The sequence below is a fragment of the Tamandua tetradactyla genome, chromosome 23 (genome assembly GCF_023851605.1).
Source record: "Tamandua tetradactyla isolate mTamTet1 chromosome 23, mTamTet1.pri, whole genome shotgun sequence".
NCBI lineage: Eukaryota > Metazoa > Chordata > Mammalia > Pilosa > Myrmecophagidae > Tamandua > Tamandua tetradactyla.
Genome location: NC_135349.1, coordinates 52,633,512 through 52,648,089, shown reverse-complemented (window position 1 = coordinate 52,648,089; position 14,578 = coordinate 52,633,512). Strand labels below are relative to the sequence as shown.

Genomic DNA, 14,578 nt, shown 5'->3' with positions numbered 1-14,578 from the left:
CTGTACCAAAAGTACTACACAAATGCAAGGGTTAACAACACTGTGTGTGTTGCTGGGGAAGGGAAGGTATCTGGAAATTCTATTTTCTGTAACATTTTTCTGTAAACCTACAACTTCTCTAATAAAAGAAAAAAACGGGCCAAAGATTTAAATAAAGATTTCTTCAAAGAAGATATTCAAATGGCCAATAAGTATATGAAAAGATGCTCAAAATCATTAGCCTTTAAAGAAATGCAAATTAAAGATTAAATTGAGATGCCACTTCATGCCCATTAGGATGGCTATTACTAAAAAAAAATGCATGAAAAAGACAAGTGTTGGTGAGGATGAGGAAAAACAGGAATCTTATATATTGTTGGTGGGAATAGAACTGTATATGACCCCACAGTTCCACTCCTAGGCACAGACCTGAAAGAACTGAAAACAAGGACACGGACCGATATTTGTACATCACTATCCAGATGAAGGGAGAAATGAAATGTGCTCTATCATACAATGGGATATTACTCAGCCACGGAGGGTCCCTGCTACAACACGGATGACGCCATCCTGTTGAATGAAATAAGCCAGATATAAAAGGATAACATTGTATGATTTTTCTCATATGAAATTCAGAGAGACAGAAAGGAGAATAGCAGTTACCAGGTGTGTTGGGGAGTTACTCCTAAATGAGTATGAGTTTTGGTTTAGGATGATCTAAATAGTCTAGAAATAGATAGTGTAAAAGTTAGACCATATTGTCAAAGCACTTACTATCAAAGAATTGTCGAGTTAAAGCGATTTTTTTATGGTATGAAACTCTTACGGCAATTAAAAATAATTATAAAAAAACAAACCAATATATACTATGAATATATATAGGCCAAAATATATGTAAACAATGTATTTACAAGTAATTTATCACTGAAAAGCTTCCATTAAGGACTTCCAAATTGCCTGGCTTTCTATCAAATAACGCCACCTCTGCCAGTACGGATACCATACTAGCTGGCCATACCTTCCATACCCTTAGACTCGCCAGTTGGGGCAAAGGCCTTGCAACATTTCAGAACAGCGAGAGCTCATTTATTTAAACATCTATCCATCTGCGTCAACGATTCAGAACACTGTCAAGAAACAGGACAGAAACAAAAACGGTCTCTAGCAATGACACCAAGTGCTTGCACCAAAGAAAACAAACTGGGCCCTCAGACCAATTTAGGGCCTGAAGAAGATGGTCATCTGATCGCCAGTTCCAGCACAGAAAGGAGCAAGTGAGCAGGGCTGGCAATGCTAGAAGCAGACACATTTAGAGCGACTGAAACCAGCCAGAACATTTAGTATCAAGCTTGTAGAACAGCGCCGCTTAGTAAGGAGTCCCCAAGTGCTCTTACTTTCTTAGACTATTTCTGTCCAAACTGACTCAACCTTGACATGGAAAGCAGTAAGCTTCACTTTTATGGGAATTCTCTATATGCGAAATGCCTCTTCCCCACCCATCTTGGACAGAGAAAGTTTCAATGCAGTAATGACAAGGCTGGGGAGGCATCTAACAGGAGGATGTGCTTCCTAACTTTCCACACTGGGCAAGGAAGTCTCAGATTTGAAAGACTGAAGACCACACAGCATTTTCAAAGCAAGAGGTTCCTAACCATTTCACATACTCAGCAGGATGCATCACACTCTAGGACCTTGGAGTATCTGCTAAAACCCGTTAGCAGCATGTCCTAGCAGGCTCCAGGGATACAGAAGAGCCCTGAGCTCGGCTCAGGATCCTTGGGACCAGCCCATCCCCTCTCCAAGTGGAGAGGAGCTAGATCATCCTGGGCTGAGGCCACATTCTTTTGCCATCCAGAGAGCTCATTTCAGCATGACTGGCTCGTAGATAAAGGAGATATTCAAGACGATAATGACGATGATGGCATAGCTAACATTTACGGAGCACTTACTAACTGGACATGGGAGCCCAGCATGGGGGCACTTAGGAGGTACTCAAAATGTAACGAGTTTCTTGTGGAGATGGTGCTGCTCATGTACCCCAAACCTTCAGCAGCCCCCTCCCACCAAGCCCTCGACCAACACAGGGTTAATGCAGGCCTCCCAATTAGTCCTTGACAGTGCAGGGTTGGCTGGAGCCTCTCAGCAGCTGACCGGAGAGCCACTATTCCCAACATGCTAGGTGGGGGCAGGATGAAAAGACCCCTCCACAGAAGGTTACCCAGTTAGAGCAACACTCCTAGAGCTCAGGAGGGGACTCCCAACATGTCCCCTCCTCTGGGACCACTATCCTTGGTAGCCACGATTCAGCACTGGAGAGAATGGCTGGGAAATCCTGAGTGTGGCCTGTTTTCCAGTGTTCTCAATGATGGATGAACCCTGCCTCTGAGAGCATCACTGCTGTCTATGAACCATTTCTTTATTTTTATACTTGGACATAGGCCTATCTGATGCCTTAGGAATTCAAAATACTTTAAAACTAGCAAATGCAGTTAAGACCCAGGAACAGCTAGAAAGCAGATTCAGTGCTCCCATTTGTCTGCTCCCTCCCACCTGGCCCTGCACATTCCTCCCAGATCAAAACCATGTCTCAAAGGGACTTGGCACCAGTCGAACCCAACAGCCCCAAATGCTAGGGGATCATGAGCACTGAAGTGCGGAGGCTGATCTGCAAGGTCCCACATGGCCATCCTGGCTTGCCACCTATCTTTCCAGGGCCTCAGTTTCTCTCATCCGTAAAATGGCAACAATGGCCCCCCCAAGCCAGAGTTTTGATGAGGCATGAAGAACATAAAGCTTGTTATACAGTGTCTAACAAATACAAATAATTTTTAAAATGGAGACCCCCAAGCAGAGCATAAAAAAGACGAAGTACAAAGTGAAAACAGAGCAGGAGCAAGAGAAAGAGAGAACAGAAGAAAGATACATCAACTGTTCTTAATCAGAAGCAAAATCAAAAGGCAAAAGACAAAAGGCAGATAGGACTCAAAGAACTCTAAACTTAAAACTAAGACTTCTAGTAACTAAGACAACAATAACAATTTGTTCGATTTTCTTAACAGTGAATTCAAAGACCCTACAAACCACTCCCTCACAGTCGTGGGACCCACTAGCAACAACACATGGGCTGCAGCAGAGTGGGTCCCTATGGCTCTTCAGGAGGACCATTTTGTTTCCTGTATATTCTAACTCATTAATTTCATTTCGAGGCATTTATCCTAGAGAGATAAATGAACGTATGAGCAGGGATGCATGCACCAAGATGTTTAGATGCCTCAATGCCTTGATGCCCAGCAGAGGGCTGTGCAAACCCGCCTGGTTTATCTAGGCAATGTAACTGAGTACTCCTCTTAAAAATGATACACATCTATTTCTCTAGACATAGAAAGATGGTCTTCATATAACACTGAATGAAAAAAGGACATAAAAGCAGCATGTATAATGTGATTTGACTTTAAAAGCATATATGTATGTAAATATTACACACCAAATGTTTAACAGCGGCTCTGGATAGGGAGATTTTATTTGTTTATACGTAAATGTACATAAACTTTTTATTTATGTGTAGTTTGCGGTTTTTCTAAGATGGCAGCTCCTTTAATTGACTGCTTACTCAAAATGCCCATTGTAATTGTGTTTCATTTATGTCTATTCCTCCTCAATCCAGAAAGGTGGCTCTGACTCTAACTAGGTTTTGCCTACAGGAAAAAAGTGGCTCAAGGGGTAAACCTAAGGGCTGGGCTGTGGTAGTGGGCCCTCTGGTCTTCACAGCTTCCACCTCTGAGTTTGGCGGCAAGTCATTCCCTAGGTCAGATCACCTCTAGCTGCTTCAGGAAAACTGAGACCCTAGACCTGGAAAGTGGGAACAGAGTAACACCGCAAGGTAGTACAGGTCATACACACCCACACAAGTAAACTGAGCTGGGTAGACAATCTAGCTGGAGGCTGTCTGGCCTGGAGCAGAGAAGGGTTCTACTAGATAGAGTTTGAGAGGCAGGTCTGTTTACTTCAATAGAGCAGTCACTATCAAGGTTTCTTCCTGTTTTAAAAGTGACTTCCTATTTGAAAGACTGTTTAATTCAGCAAATATTTCATTCTTCTATGGGAATAACACTTCATAATTCATTCACATTACGGTCCCCGAGAAACCCAGCCATAATTGAGAAAAATTTACAAAAGATAATGGCAATAACCCGTTAGGGGCCAAGTAAGAATCTGTAACAGCAGGTGCTTTGGCTCAGAAAAGAGGCTGGGGAGGGCTTCCTCTGCCACTCCTAACACAAATGCCCATTGCCCACAGCCACTGGGCCAGAACACAGCCATGGCCATCTGAGACAGAGGTGCTGGCTTCCCAATGGAAGGTAGCAGGAAAGCTCAGTGCCTTTGTTCATGGCCAAAAACCTGGACTGGAAAAAACATTCTTTCTTGAATTATGATCAACAAAAAGGAATGGCAATCACAGTGGGCCACAGAAAGCCCATATTTCCCTCTGACCTCAGGCCTTCCTACCCCCTGTTGTTTCAGGAAAGTTGCCATGACTTTGCAACCTCGGGCTAGTTATTTAGTAACTCTGCCCCTCAGCTGTGGAACTGTGCCTGTGCTAGTTCATTCACCCAGCTCTGCAACTACAGAAGAAAACAAGTGAGAAGGCTGAGGAGTAGTTATAAAGCACATGCAAAGGGTTATATATCTGCAAAAATATATAGCATTCCCTTCTGTTTCCACAACTTGTAAGGCTACTGTCCTCAATATTAATTTGAACTATGACAACTTCTTTTACTGTCTTCCTGAAGCAGTGACTGGTTAGAATTATCTTCAAACCCAACCCGAGGCATTCTCTACCTTCTTCCGCCTTCCCTGCCTCTTTTCCTTCCTGAAGGAAAACCCCAAACACTGGAACTAGAGCTGAATTCAGGCCAAAAAATGTCTCCTGTACACGTTATGTATCAGGCATAGTCACAGGTTTTCCTGAATTCTCAGGATATCTCCTTGCAGTAGGGATCTACAGGGCTGGGTCTCCCAGGGGACCAAGGACGGGCTTATGCACCAACACATCAGGATCACGAGAAAGGGGAGAAATATGTTCTCAAGAAAAACTCTGATGTTACTTGGAAAGCATCACAGATACCTTCACGGAACAAGACAGAATGCTCTGGGACTTCTTCACCCTGCAAGAATGATTTCATATTGCTTTTACTTTGTTACACAAAGTAATCTTTTCGGTGCTTAGGACCCACATAGGTCTTTCTCTGGACTGGGTATTGCCCGTCACCTACTACAGACTGAGTGAGGTTCTGGGAGGGCAAAGCCCTGTCATGCAGCTTCTAGGAGTCAGAGTGGGACATCCAACTTGGTCTGCTGACTCCAAGTCTGTGTGGTACTGGTTCTAGGACCTCACCACTACACCAGCGTGCTGCCTTGATGGTTCACAGAGGAGGAGGAGCAGTGACCAACATGCTGGGCCCATGGGCTCCACTCCAGAGGCAACCAGCTCAGCCTGTCATGGGACGGGCTCAGCTCCAGGCCAGGCGCTCTCTTTTGGCAGCTCCTGCTCTCCTGCAGCACTACACTGCAGGCTGCCGCCACCACCTATCTCCCCAAAAGACTGGGTCTGGCCTGAGAGAATCTTAACCATGCTTCAAGAGATGGAAGCCCTCTGAGTGGTCCTAGAAATTACCACATGTCTATTTTGTGCACTTGATGACCAAGTCCCTGTGGGGCACAATAAAACCTCACACCCCCACTTTCAGCCTAGCTCTCCTCCTCCCATCTCCCGGCTCAGGAAGCATCCCCTGCACAGCTCCTGCTGTGTGGCACCTTCTCAGCAGCATCAGACTACCTTCCTCCATAAAGGACAGAGATATCAACATGAATGCCTACTTCCCAGCTATACTTTCCTAATTCTATTCTCTTTCCATAAAATGTGGCCATGCACTTTGAATAGTGTTTCTGAAAGTGGAGATTTTTCACAGGACCTGCCTCTCCTCTCCCTTAGGCAAGTGAACGGGGTTAAGCCTTGATGTTTGTGGCTATGGAACAAAACAGAGTCCTGGGTCCAAGGGACTCAAAGCCATGGCCTCTAATTTATCAATCAGCATATGAGTTATACAGTTTCATTTCCCTAGTTCTGCTACTGTGCCATGCAGCCCCATGTCCCTAGAGCTTACACTCAACCAGTGGGCTAAAACTGGGCAAGCTTATGGCGTGAAGATCAGAAACAGAGTGTGTAAACTCACAGACATCAATTATTGACATGATCTGCTGGGGCAATCTAGCCTTCAGGACACATTTCATTAGCTCCTTCTCAAAACAATTTTATTCCCTGAAGTGAAATTCTACATCATACATTTCATTTCTCTGTTCTTAGGGTGATTCTATGGCCTGCTGTTCTCAAATCCTTTTAGGAGCACATGTAAAGGTCTTCCCTGGTTCCAGGGGCCCAATCTATAGAAAAACAAACTCCTTCAGCTCCTCAGGGCTGACAGTTACAGGGACTTTCAAAGACCCCACAACTTCTGATGTTAAAAACCAGTCAGCTGGGACGAGGGCTGGGGCACATATGAAACCAGAAGGGAAGATAGATGGAAGACTGAGATGGTATAATCTAGGAATGCCTAGAGTGTACAAAGATAGTGACTAAATGTACAAATTAAAAAATGTTTTTGCATGAGGGAAAACAAAGGAATGTCAATATTGCAGGGTGTTGAAAATAGTCATTCATATTTTAAAGCAACTTCGGTGTGAGACTAAAGCAAAAAATATTTGGTACAAAATTTATACTGACTAGTGCATTTCCTAATATAACTTACATGGACAGGTTAACTGAACACCATAAGTACATAGAACCTTGAATAGGGCATGAGATTTTGTAGGCTTGTCCAGTGTGAGGCCCGGATAAATCCCAGAGTGATCTGAACAGTGAATAAGGAAGTATTTGCAAAGTCCCCTTGGGGGAATGGTGAGAAAGGGTGAAAATTCAACTTTCCCATTTGGAGAATTTCTGATTTTCTCACAAGTAGTGGAGACAACCAAATCAAGAGGTGGAACCCTCAATCTTAGAGTTTGTTCATATGAAACTTATTTCCACAAAGGATAGGTTAAACCTACTTAAAATTAGGCCTAAGAGTCACCCCCAGAGAACCTCTTTTGTTGCTCAGATGTGGTCTCTCTCAACCAATACAACAAGCAAACTCACTGCCCACCCTCCCCACGTGCAACATGACTTCCAAGCATGTAAACCTCCCCGGTAATGTGGGACAAAAATCCTAGAATGAGCTGGGACTCAACGTTAAGGGATTGAGAAAATCTTCTCAATTCTCCCTTCGACTGAAAGGGAGAAGAAAAAAATGAGAAAAAATAAAGTGTCAGTGGCTGAGAGATTTCAAACAGAATCGAGAGAATATCCTGGAGGTTATTCTTACACATTACATAGATATTCCGTTTTTAGTTTATGGTGTATTATAGAGGCTAGAGGGAAGTGCCTGAAACTATAGAGCTGTGTTCCAATAGCCATGTTTCCTGAAGATGAATGGATAATGATATAGCTTTCACAATGTGACTATGTGATTGTGAAAACCTTGTGTCTGATGCTCCTTTTATCTATGGTATGGACAGATGAGTAAAAAATACGGATTAAAAATAAATAAATAAATAACGGGGCACAAACATTAAAACAAATTGAAATACTAGTGTTCACTGAAGGGGAGTGGTAAGGGATATAGAAAAAAATAGGGCAACAAAGGTTAAAATATATTGGGTAGATGGAAATACTAGTGGTCAATGAGATGGAGGGGTAAGAGGAATGGTATGCATGAGTTTTCTTTTTATTTTTTCTTCTGGAGTGATGCAAATATTCTAAAAATGATCATCGTGATGAATTTACTACTATGTGATGATACTGTGAGCCACTGATTGTACGTCAGGTATGGAATGTTTGTATGTTAAAAATGTTCGTATTTGGGGCAGGCACTGTTGGCTCAGTGGCAGAATTCTCACCTGCCATGCTAGGGACCTGGGTTTGATTCCTGGTTCTATTCCCGGTGCCTGCCCATGTCAAAAAACAAAACAAAACAAACAAAAAGAATGTTCGTATTTGTATGCTGTTTTGTCTTGTCAATTTAAAAAAAAAAAAAGAAAAGAAAAATCATGAAACTTTGAAAAAAAAAACACAACCAGTTAGTCACCCAGGGGTGTAAATCTCCCTGACAACATGGGCCAGAAATCCCAGGAAAAGACAGGACTGGCATTAAGGGACTGAGAAAACCTTCTTGACAAAAGGGGGAAAAGAGAAATGAGAAAAAATAAAGTTTCAATAGCTAAGTGATTTCAGAATCGAGGTTATCCTGGAGATTATTCTTAAAATTATATCAATATCCCTTTTTAGTTTATGGTGTATTGGAGTGGCTAAAGTGAAGTACCTGAAACTGTAGCACTGCATTCGAGTAGCCATAATTCTTGAAGACAATTGTATAAAGATACAACTTTTACATTGCGACTGTGTGATTGTAAAAACCTGTCTGATGCTCCTTTTATCCAGCGTACGGACAGGTGAGTAAAAAAATATGGATAAAAAATAAGTAACAGGGGAACAAAAGGTAAAACAAATTAGGCAGATGGAAATAGTAGTGGTCAATGAGAGGGAGGGGTAAGGGGTATAGTACGTATGATTTTTTTCTTTTTATTTCTTTTTCTGGAGTTTTGCAAATGTTCAAAAAAATTATCATGGTGATGAATACACAACTATGTGATGATATTGTGAGCTCTGATTGTATGCCATGTATGGAATGTATGTGTGTGAAGATTTCTCAATTAAAAAAAAAACAACGCAGGGTACATGGGTGGTTCAGTGGTTGAATGCTTGTCTGCCAGGTGGAAGACCCAGGTTCAATTCCCAGCCTATGTACCCATGTACCACCCTCTCCCCCCCCAAAAAAAACAAAAAAATCCCAGTAAGTCAAAATTATATGACTAGTTAATGATACTCATGCTTAAGTATTTAAAAAGGAAATACACTGATGTCTACAACAAACTCTGGCATGCATAAACAACTGTTGGATGGAGAGATACATGATAAAGTACAATAAAATGTTAAATGTATATTCTACAATGGTGGGTATGCGGTGTTTACCAAAAAATTCTTTCAACCTCTATGTTTGAAATTTTCCACAATTAAATGCTGGAAATCAGAAAGAAGTCTTCTGAGATGGGAACTGAAACAGAGTAACCTTCTCAGAGAAGGGCAAAGAGCAAGGCACAGTTGGCACGCCTCTCTCCACCTAATTCTTAGATCAGCCCCAAGAGAAGAAACAGTACAAAGTAGAGAGGTGACACTCACCTGGGCACTGCCCTACCCAGCAGCCAGGCTCCAGGCTGGCCCAGTGGCCCCAGAATACATACAAAACTGGTATGAATGCCATATCTACCCCAGACCCTCTATCCTTCTCACTGTGGGGCGGTGAGCCTGAGAACCATCTGTGGAGCTGAATAAACAGAGTCTGGGGCTATTCCCCAAAATGACTAAATAAGAACCTCCTGAGTTGGCCCCCGGAATCTGCCCCCCCCCCCTTTTTTGTATACTATATAGTGGATCACATTTCATTATTTTTTCATGTGAGGATCCCATTATTGCAGCACCATGTATTGAATTTTTTGTTTGTCTGGTTTTCTTGTTTGTTTGTGTTTTGGAAAGTGCATGCACTGAAAATCAAACCCGGTCTCCCGCATGGCAGGCGAGAATTCTACCACTGAACTTCCCTTGCACCCCAAGAATCTGCTCTTTTAACAAGGGCCCTAGGTGATTCTGATGCAGGGAAATTCCAGGCGCACACTTGCAGAAACTCGCAGCCAATCACTCCTTCTTACTTGACACCTGTTGTGAGATCCCCAGGCACACCAGAGGAAAAATACAAACATACCATAAAAAAGTCAAATGCCAAATCCCAACCTGGCATGACGTTGTAGGTTCAACTACACCAAGATCCAGGATGGCATGAGGACGGGCCCAAAGTCAGGTCAGGGCGCTTGCCGCTCCAACTAGCCTCGCCCGGGCTGAAGGCCGAAAGAACAATACCTCGGATTTACAGACGCTGGCTTGAGGGGTGGGGGAGGCAAGGCTGGGCGACAGGAGAGAAGCCGGGATTGCCAAGGCCACCCACGCAGCTCGGCTAGGGCATCCCGCTCACTGGGACCCTCCTGACCGCCTCTCCTTGAGGAGACCGACACCTGCCTTTGCCCTCGCTATTCCCCGCTGAAAAACGGAGGTGCTATTTTCCCAAGACCTCCCCTATAGGGGAAATGTCGGAGTAGCGATAAGCAGGACCCAGAAGAAGCGGCCCGACATCCCGGTCCTCGCAAGCACTAACCCCCGCGCTGGGGCCTTGGCCGAAACGGTCAGCGCAGCTCCACCGACTAACAGGCCGCGGGCGGCGGTTGGGGGGGGGGGGGGCTGACAGGCACGCATCGCGTCCAAACGCGAGATACTCCCCCAACCCAGAGGCAGGGACGTTAAAGCCCCATCAGCATCCTGGGGAGGCGGCCACGGCCCCCGCCATGCCCTCCACACCCCTTTACCTCGAGATGCCGGCGGAACGCAGAACAGCCCGGGAGCTGGCCCTCGGAAGATGAGACCCCCTCAACCCCACCGAGCTTTGCGCGCCCCGCCCCCGCCCCAGAGACCTCTGGGAGTTGTAGTCCATCCCTGCCCCTTCAGCTCGCCCTGCGCAGCTTGCGGACCATAGGTCCCGGCATGCACCGCGCCGGCCGTGGGCGGGGACAACAAGAAGGCTCCCATTCGAGGTCATCGCCTCTGAGGGTTGTGCGGCCGGCGGGAGGGAACGGGGGGCGTTCCCGTGGGAAAGAATCTCCGAATGCGTCTCCGACTGAACGGAGGCTACTCACCGTCCCCGTGGCATCTGCGGCGGCCGCAGCAGCAGCAGGAATGGCTCCCTCAGCGGCTCGCTATCGCCCTTCTGTCTAAAGCAGGCGGGTAGGCTTTGGAGAGGGACCGACGCCTATGGCGTCACGGCGAGGGGCGCAGCCATGAGGTGAGCTCCTGGGCGGGGTTTCGAGGCGGCATTTGACGCGCCTCGGTGACGTCATGGGAACGGAGGGACGTGGCCTGGAGGTGGCTGACCGCGTGGGCGGCTCCAGGCCTTGTTTTGTCAAGTGAATGAATGACTGGAAAATGGGGGAAAGGCCTCATCAGCGCTCCCTCCTCCATCCAGTCAGCTCCAGGGGCGTCGGCCTAGCCTAGAGCCTGGAAAGCGCACCTGTTCCCCCTCCCCAGCCGTATTTATCCTTTATTTGAAGAAAATTTACTGAGATTTTAAGCGCTGTCCGTAAAAGACACAGTCATCACTCCTGCGGCAAAGAGCTTCCACTCTGACAGACAATATACAAGTAAATCAAAGTGCCAGATTCTGTGAAGGAATGGAACAGGAATCGCTAACACAATAACGGGCTGTGGCTTTAGGCAGGGCGTTTAGAAAAGGCCTCTCAGAGGAAGTAACAGTGAGGCGGAGGCTTGGAATAGAAAGGCATGCCAGGAGTCAAGGGAAGGGCCTTTTGGTTAGTGGGAACGCAAGCTGGAGTTGAGAAGGAACAGACAGGTTAGTGTGGTCATAGCAGGATGATGACTTTGGAAGGGAGCAGGGTTCAAAGGGAGCAAGGTTCAAATAAAATCTGAGAGGAATTCAGATTATTCTAAAAGTGGAATGCCCTTGTAGGTTTTATACAGTAGAATTATATGATTTGGATAATATTTTTAAAAGTCATTCTAGAAAATGGCAGACTAAGAGAGGCAATTAGAAAGCTGGGAGACCGTATGGACAGTGCATATATAATTAAAAATTCTCTAGTAGTCACATTAAAAAAGCAGAAAGAAACATGAAGTTAATATAATACTTAAATATTATCAATATTTCATATTTTTCTAAATTCATTGTGCGTTTTATACTTACAACACATCTCAGTTTGTACCAGCCACATTTCAAGTGCTCAGTAGCCAAATGTGGCTTATAGCTACCGTATTGGACCATGTAGCTATACTCTTCAACCAAGCCAGGTCTTATTCTAGGCATGAAAATATACAAAATGAAATAAAACCCAACCCCTGTTCTCAAAGAGCTTACAATCCAACGAGGGAAACCAGTATAATAGGTTGAAGACTTCAAAACAGGGCTTTGAGAGTTCAGAGAAGGGAGTACCAAGACAAGGAAGGCTTCAGGGAGGTGATGGACATTTAGACTGGGAAATAAAGGCTGCTTAGGTGTTCCCCAGGTGAAAAGAGGAGTGGCACTCCACACAGTGAGAACTGCTTATTCAGAGTCCCAGAGAAATGAAATGCAGAGTGTCTGTGGAGAGATGCAAGCAATTCAATACTACTAAGTCACAGGATTTGAGATGGGAGGGGTAGAGGATGGAGAAAAATGAGGTCTTATGGACCACTCTAAGAGTTTGTAATTTGTTCTATTTGGTAGGTAATGGGAAATGTTGAGATTTTTAAGTAGACTAATATGATCATATTGGTGTTTTAGATCATTTTGGCAGGGTGGAGTGGTTGGAAATTGGAGGCATAGAGATCCATTAGGAAGGAAATGGGTTCTAGGATGGATCTAGGAGGGAAAGCCCCTGGAGACTAAGCAGATGGTTAGAGAGAAAGGAGGGTGAAGGGTGGTCAAGTGTCCCACACAGTGGAGGACAAGTAGAACAGGACACACAGACATTACCAACTCAGAGCCTAGGGGACATTTACTAACTCTCCAGGGTCCCCAAATAGTAGTGAGTTTGAGAGCCAGTAGGAGTCTAAAATTTAGTCTGATAGAGCTTAATATTTGGTTAAAATATTTAATTTTTCTAACTGTGAAATGAGGATAAATATAATCCCAACTTCATAGGGCCATTGTGAGAATGGAATGACCTCATGCATTTGTCGCTTCACATGGTGTGCTCAACAGGTAGGGGGCACTCAATATAGAAATGTAGCTATTATGATTTGTGATTCCTCATCTGCAAAAACAGAATGACCATCTCCCATCTGCTATTAGTGGGAATCAAAAGTAAACTAGATAACTGAAGCATGCATGCTCTTGAAGCTAATGGCAAAGTGTCTTAGTTTCCAGGCTGCTATGGCAAATACCACAGAATGGATGGGCTTAAACAACAATAATTTATTGTCTCCAGGTTTCAGAGGCTGGAAGGCTTGCTTTCTTCTACAGTTGGTAGCATTCTGACTGGCCAGCAATCCTTGGGTTTTTTGAGTTTCCCATCACATGGTGATGACCTCTCCTTTCTCTTCTAGGTTCTGTTGACTTCCAGCTTCTTGCTCATCCATGTGCCTTTCTCTTCAGAAAACCTCCTTTAATAGGATTGAGGCCCAACCTCATTCAGTGGTCCTATACCTTAACTAAAAATAACTCCGAAACTTCTTATTTACAATGGGTTCATACCCACAGGAATGGATTAAGAATGTGTTTGTTTTTTTCTGGGGTACATAATTCAACATACTAACGAACATTCCTCAAATGAGTCAACATGGAGTTCACCATATGACCCAGCAATTCCACTTCTAGGCACATACCCAAGAGAAGTGAAAACTTGTGTCCACACAAAATTTATATACAAATGTTCATGCAGCATTGTTCATAATAGCCAAAAAGTGGAAACAACCCAAATTGTCATCAACTGATGAACAAATAAACAAAAGCATTTTATTCATACAGTAGAATATTACCTGGCCAGAAAGAGGGATGAAGTACTAGTACATTGTACAACATAGATGGACCTTGAAAACATTATGCTGAGTGAAAGAAGCCAGACATGGGGATAACATACTGCATGACTCCACTTATATGAAATGTCCAGTATAGGCAACTCCTTAGAGACGAAAAGCAGATTAAAGGCTCCTAGGGCTGAGGGAGATCTGGGAAATGGGAGATGACAGTTAATGGGTACTGGGTTTCTTTCAGGGGTGATGAAAGTGTTCAGAAATTGATTGTGGTGATGGTTGCCCCTCTGAATAAACTTAAAACCATTAAATTGTACACTTAAGTGGGTGAGTTGTTGGTATGGAAATTAATCATTAATAAGGCTGGCACATGTTTCTTAAAGATGATTGTATAATGATATAGCTTTTGCAGTGTGTGTGATTGTGAAAACCTTGTGTCTGATGCTTCTTTTATCTACCTTATGGACAGATGGATTAAAAATAAATAAATAATAGGGGGAACAAAAAATAAAAAATAAAGCTGGTACTCAAACACAAAAGCTATACCCAAAGAAACTCAGGAAGAATTTAGAATGGAAACAAAAAAAGGCAAAGCAAGCATCTCTGTCCAGGGCCAAGGCGACGTTTAATGGTGTTATTTGTTGGGAATCCTCACTGGTCGCAGCTGAAACCAAGAGCACAGGACTGACTGCCCCAGGAGGTCTCAGTTTCACATTGTAACCGCTTGTTTCATCTCTCCAACCTAAGTACTCACTTTCCGGGAAGTTCCTCTCCCACGCAGTCACGCGCCACCTGGCTCCTCCCACAACCTCGCCCCGCCCCGGCCTCCTCTCCCAGCACCTGAGGCTCTGGTCCTTGCCCCACACCTGTACCGCAAAG

The 14,578-nt window shown here is 44.4% G+C and overlaps 2 protein-coding genes across 10 annotated transcripts in view; one reads left to right on the top strand and one right to left on the bottom strand.

The window, feature by feature from the left end:
* CDIP1 (cell death inducing p53 target 1) overlaps positions 1-10,997 on the bottom strand; it is a 43,858-nt gene extending 32,861 nt beyond the window's left edge. For 2 of the 6 annotated variants that reach the window (XM_077141950.1, XM_077141951.1), the window contains exon 1: positions 10,546-10,691. The gene's annotated coding sequence lies outside the window, so the exon portion shown is untranslated. The other 4 variants (XM_077141953.1, XM_077141952.1, XM_077141954.1 and 1 more) reach the window with 4 other exon arrangements.
* The window catches only part of C23H16orf96 (chromosome 23 C16orf96 homolog), a 97,966-nt gene continuing 94,150 nt past the window's right edge, over positions 10,763-14,578 (top strand). For all 4 annotated transcript variants that reach the window (XM_077141930.1, XM_077141933.1, XM_077141929.1 and 1 more), the window contains exon 1: positions 10,763-11,018. The gene's annotated coding sequence lies outside the window, so the exon portion shown is untranslated. The remainder of the gene's footprint in view (positions 11,019-14,578) is intronic.